Source organism: Antennarius striatus, chromosome 11 (genome assembly GCF_040054535.1).
Source record: "Antennarius striatus isolate MH-2024 chromosome 11, ASM4005453v1, whole genome shotgun sequence".
NCBI lineage: Eukaryota > Metazoa > Chordata > Actinopteri > Lophiiformes > Antennariidae > Antennarius > Antennarius striatus.
In genome coordinates, this window is record NC_090786.1 from 19,086,501 (window position 1) to 19,092,500 (window position 6,000).

At 41.5% G+C, this 6,000-nt stretch overlaps 1 protein-coding gene across 1 annotated transcript in view; it reads right to left on the minus strand.

Annotated features, from left to right (window-relative positions):
- cdh23 (cadherin-related 23) overlaps nucleotides 1–6,000 on the minus strand; it is a 208,418-nt gene that overhangs the window by 67,249 nt on the left and 135,169 nt on the right. The window lies entirely within an intron of this gene.

The window sequence follows — 6,000 nt, forward strand, 5'->3', positions numbered from 1 at the left end:
TGAGTCATTTGTTACAATTGTGCCTGTGTGCCTCTGCCTTTTGTGTAGCAGTGACTAATGGCCAACACACAAGGCCAACATGTTCCTCTTTGGTACAATCAAAACAAACATATGAAGCTTGGATGTAATAACAAAGGAAAACAGGGGAAACAAGGACAAGGATGAGAGCAGCAGATTAGAATATGAAGATTGTGATGGTGATGATGATGATTATTATTAATAGTTATTAATATTTTATTATTATTATTGTGGCTGTTATTATTAATAGTAGCAAAAGCAGCAATAGTTATAGTTGTAGCGGTAGTAGTAGTAGCAGTAGTAGTAGTAGTGGTATTAGTAGTAGTATTAGTAATAGTAGTAGTAGTAGTAGTGGTAGTAATAGTAGCAGCAGAAGTAGTAGTAGTATTGGTAGTGCTAGTAGTAGTAATAGTAGTAGTAGTAATAGTAGTAACAGAAGTACTACCCGCAAGAGGGCACAAGCCAGCGTCTTATTGTGCCGGTCCCAAGCCCGGATAAATACAGAGGGTTGTGTCAGGAAGGGCATCCAACGTAAAACTTTCGCCAAATCAATCATGCAAACCAACTCTATGACTTCCATACAGGATTGGTCGAGGCCCGAGTTAACAATGACCGCATCGCTGCTGTTCATCTACAGGGTGCCGGTGGAAAATGGACTACTGTTGGTTGAAGTAGAAGACGAGGAAAATGTCTTTGTAGGAAGAGGGAGAAGAGCAACGCCAAGAGTATAGGACTGAGAGTAGAGACGTTGAATGTTGAAATTATAACAGGAAAAGGTAGAGAGTTGGTTGACACGATGCAGAGGAGGAAGGTAGACATACTGTGTGTCCAGGAGACCAGGTGGAAAGGTAGCACGGCTTGAAGTTTAGGAGCAGGGTTCAAGTCGTTCTACCATGGTATAGATAGGAAGGGAAATGGAGTAGGAGTTATCTTGAAGGAGGAGCTTGGCAGAAATATCCTTGAGGTAAAAAGTACGTCAGTTAGAGTGATGAGTCTGATGCTAGAAATTGAAGGTGTGATGTTCAAAGTTGTTAGTGGGTATGCTCCACAGGTAGGATGTGAGCTGGAGGAGAATGTGAAATTCTGGTTGGAATTTGATGAAGTGATACAGAGCATACCTAGAAGTGACAGAGTTGTCATTGGTACAGATTTCAATGGTGATGACGAGGTGATGGGTAGATTTGGTATCCAGGAGAGGAATGGAGAAGGACAGATGGTAGTTGACTTTGCAAAAAGGATGGAAATGGCTATAGTGAATACTTTCTTCCAGAAGAGGCAGGAACATAGGGTGACCTATAAGAGTAGAGGTAGGAGCACACAGGTAGACTACATCTTGTGTAGATGGTGTAATCTGAAGGAGATCAGTGACTGCAAAGTAGTGGTAGGCGAGAGTGTAGCCAAACCGCACAGGATGGTGGTGTGTAGGATGACTCTGGTGGTGAGGAAGATGAAGAGGACAAAATCGTGGAAGCTGAAAAAGGAAGACTGTTGCATGACTTTTATGAAGGAGGTAAGACAGGCTCTGGGTGGTCAGGAGGTGCTGCCAGATGACTGGACAACTATAGCTAATGTAATCAGTGAGACAGGTAGGAGAGTACTTGGTGTGTCATCTGGAAAGAAAGTAGATAAGGAGACTTGGTGGTGGAATGAAGAGATACAGGAGTGTATACAGAGAAAGAAGATAGGTAAGAAGAAGTGGAACACTGAGAGGACTGAGGTGAGTAGACAGTAGTACAGGGAGATGCAGCGTAAGGTGAAGGTAGAGGTAGCACAGACCAAATGGACAGTGAGGAGGGAGAGACTGATCTATATAGGTTGGCAAGACAGAGAGACAGAGATGGGAAGGATGTGCAGCAGGTTATGGTGATTAAGGATAGGGATGGAAGTCTATTGACAAGTGCCAGTAGTGTGATGGGAAGAAGGAAAGAGTACTTTGAAGAGTTGATGAACATGGAAAATGAGAGAGAACAAAGACGAGAAGAGGTGACTCATGGACCACGAATAGCAAAGATTAGTCAGGGGCATTGAAGAGGATGAAGAGTGGAAAGGCAGTCGGCCCTGATGATATACCTGTAGGGGTTTGGAAGTGTCTAGGAGAGGTGGCAGTAGAGTTTCTGACTGGGTTGTTCAATAGGATCTTAGATAGTGATAAATATACCTAGGGAATGTAGAGGAAGTATGCTACTGCCCATTTTTACAAACAAGGGAGATGTGCAGAGTTGTGGCAACTACGGAGGAATAAATCTGATGAGTCATACAATGAAGTTATGGGAAAGATTAGTTGAAGCAAGACTAAGGGCAGAAGCGAGCATTTGTGAGCAGCAGTATGGTTTCATGCCAAAAAGGGTACTAAAGATTTACTATTTCTTTGAGGATGTTGATAGAGAAGTAAAAAGAAGGCCAGAGGGAGCTGCATTGTGTTTTTGTAGATCTGGAGAAAGCTTATGACAGGGTGCCCAGAGAGGACCTGTGGTATTGTATGAGAAAGTCTGGAGTGGCAGAGAAGTATGTTAGAGCGGTGCAGGACATGTATGAGGACTGTAAGACAGCGGTAAGGTGTGCTGAAGGTGTGACAGTTCAAGGTGGAGGTGGGACTGCATCAGGGATCAGCTCTGAGCCCCTTCTTGTTTGCTATGGTGATGGACAGGCTGACAGACGAGGTTAGACAGGAATATTCATGGACTATGATGTTTGCAGATGACATTGTGATCTCTAGTGAGAGCAAGGAACATGTGGAGGAGAAGCTGGAGAGGTGGAGGTTATTCCTGAAAAGGAGAGGAATGAAGGTTAGCCTCAGTAAGACATCGTACATGTGTGTGAATGAGAGGGACCCAAGTGGAATAGCGAGAAGTGATCAAACAGGTACTTAGGGTCAACAGTCCAGAGCAATGGAGAGTGTGGAAAAGATGTGAAGACGTGTGTACAGGCAGGATGGAAAGGGTGGAGAAAACTGTCAGGTGTGATGTGTGATAGAAGATTTTCAGCTGAAATGAAAGGAAAGGTATACAAAACTGTGGTGAGACCAGCAATGTTTTTTACTCTAGAGACAGTGTCACTGAAGAAAAGACAGGAGACAGAGCTGGAGGTCGCAGAAATGAAGATGCTGAGGTTCTCTTTGGGAGTGACCAGGATGGATAGGATCAGGAATGAGTACATCAGAGGGTCAGCACATGTTAGAGGTTTTGGAGATAAAGTCAGAGGCCAGACTGAGATGGTTTGGACATGTCCAGAGTAAAGATAGTGAATATATTGGTAGAAGGATGCTGAGTTTTGAACTGACAAGAAGGACTCCTAGAGGAAGACCAAAGAGGAGGTGTATGGATGTAGTGAAAGCGGACATGAAGATAGTTAGTGTGAGAGAAGAGGATGCAGAAGACAGGGTCGGATGGAGGCAACTGATTCGCTGTGGCGAACCCTGAAGGGAAAAGCCAAAAGTAAAAGAAGAAGAAGGCAGGAGGCCTAGAGGAAGACCAAAGAAGAGCTTTATTGATGTAGTGAAAGAGGACATGAAGGTAGATGGTGTGGGAGAAGAGGATGCAGAAGACAGGGTTAGATGGAGGCAACTGATTAGCTGTGGCGACCCCTGAAGGGTAAAGCCGAAAGGAGAAGAAGAAGAAGAAGAAATAGAAGAAGAAATAGTCGTAGTAGTAGTGGTAGTAGAAATAGTAGTAGTAGTAGTAGTAGTGGAAGTGGGAGTAATAGTAGTAGTAACAGTAGTAGCAGAAGTAGTAGTAGCTGTAGTCGTAGTAGTAGTGGTAGTAATAATAGTAGCAGATGAAGTAGTAGTCTTAGTAGTATTCGTAGTAAATGTAGTAGTAGTACTACTAGTAGTAGTGGTAGTAGTAGCAGTAATAGTAGTAATAGTAGTAGTAGTAGTAGTAATCGTAGTAGTAGTAATAGTAGTAGTGGTAGTAGTAGTGAGTAGTAGCAGAGATAGTAATAGTAGTTGTGGCAGTAGTAGTAGTAGTAGCAGTAGTAGTAATGGTAGTAATAGTAGTAGCAGAAGAGGTAGTAGTGATGGTGGTAGCAGCAGTAATAGTAGAAATTGTCGTGGTAATAGTATTAGTAGTAGTATTAGTAATATTAGTAGTGGTGCAAGTAGTAATGATAGCAGTATTGCTGGTAGTAGTAGTAGTAATACTAGTAGTAGTAGTATTTTTGATGGTAGTAGTAGTAGTAATAGTAATAGTACTGGTAGTAAGAGTAGTAGTAGTAATTCAGAGTATTTAACATTATGGAGTGGTTACATTTATTTTACAATTCATTAAGTCACGTTTAGTTACATTTATAAATTACATTTATAAATTACATCTGGCTTTTTGAGGACAGCTATTATGCTCATATGGCTCTCGGTGAAAATGAGTTTGACACCTGTGATGTAGATGTTATTTTCTTAAATATGCAACAATCAATCATTTCTAAAAGATTAGTAAACTGTTAACTTAATGAAGTACACACATTCTCAGAATTGGGTCTTTGACAGTCTGGGATGCCGTGCATTACAGTCACCTGATATCACATTCTTTTAATAATTATGAGCGATCTGCTCTGTGGACGGGCCTTTATGTATCTGTCATAACGAGTGATTTCTTGCAGCTCAGTTCCTCTCTGAGTCGCTTCACACAACTGCAAAGACATCATGTGTCTTTAGCATCAAAGGCTATAACCTGGGGAACTTCCCCATAAAAGACACCAGTGAAAACTGATTCAGGTCCAACATCTGATAAGATGGTTCCCTCAGAGAAGTTTCCCTCGAAACTGACCTTAAACTGCATGGGACTGTTTTTCTGAAGTCAATTAAATATTATTCAGACTAAGTGAAATAAGTCTGGCTTATTTGGAAAGCCTGATTCCTGGAGTAGGCCTCAGGTTTTATCTTGTGAGCTCCCGCTCTGTTTAAATCAAGCACACAATCTCATGGTTTGATGATAGTTTAGGTCCAACATGCTGATGGCCTGTCCTGTGTTTGTATTTCTCCTTCATATTTTAATCTTCCTCATACAGCAGTACCTCCAGATACGAGCTGCTCGACATACAAGTTATCTGAGATATGAGGTGTCGCGCTGTTCTTTTTTCTGTTTTATACACGTGCAAAATCCAAGATACTAGCCATGCCTCAGAACACCACTTTTAGTTGGTGGATGGATACAACATCAGCTGAGATCGGATCTCATTTGTTCCCAGGTGGAGATTTTTACGATTTTTTAATACTTTATTGTTGTTTACGTAACTTGTTGTTGGTTGATATTTTTTTCCACACTTTAGGGCTTTAAGGGGGTGTTTTTTTTACAAGGCTGGAAAGGAATAAATTAATGTTAATTGAACTGAGGAAATATTTGACTTACAAGCTCAGCTTCGGCACAAACTGAACTCATATCTCAAGGTACTACTGTAGGCCTCTTTGTCAATCTTCCTCTTCAATATTTTACATCATAACATATATTAACCAGTTATCCCCACCTATATATTTGAATACGCTCACTTCAAAAGTCTCACGGTGTCACGCTGTCACCAACTCCACCCACTACCTGTCAATGAAGTGCCCAACCAATCATGGCACCCAACCAATCACAGTACATCTGCCAGTAGGAATCACATGGACAATAGTATGTAAGGCATTTGTTATGTTAGGAGGAGAAATAACTATACATGGACTTCCCAATTAACATAATTTTAGTGTGTCATAACTGTTCTAACAGTTTTCATGATTTTGAGCTGAGTCCAAACAGCAGGAACAACACAGAAAACGGCAATGAATTCTGAGTGAAACTGGCTGGTTAGTAAGAAGAGTCTGTCCAGCTATGGTTTCCGTTTGGAATGGGGGTAGTTGTAGTACCCAAAATGCTCCTCGGGCATCTGACAAAAACAGTCTTTAAGTAACTACATACAGTTCTGTTCATGTAGTCAGCTAACAGAACTATCACTTCTTAAAATTTCTTTTCCACTTGCTCTTTTGACAGGTGCCTTTTCCTTTAACGGTAG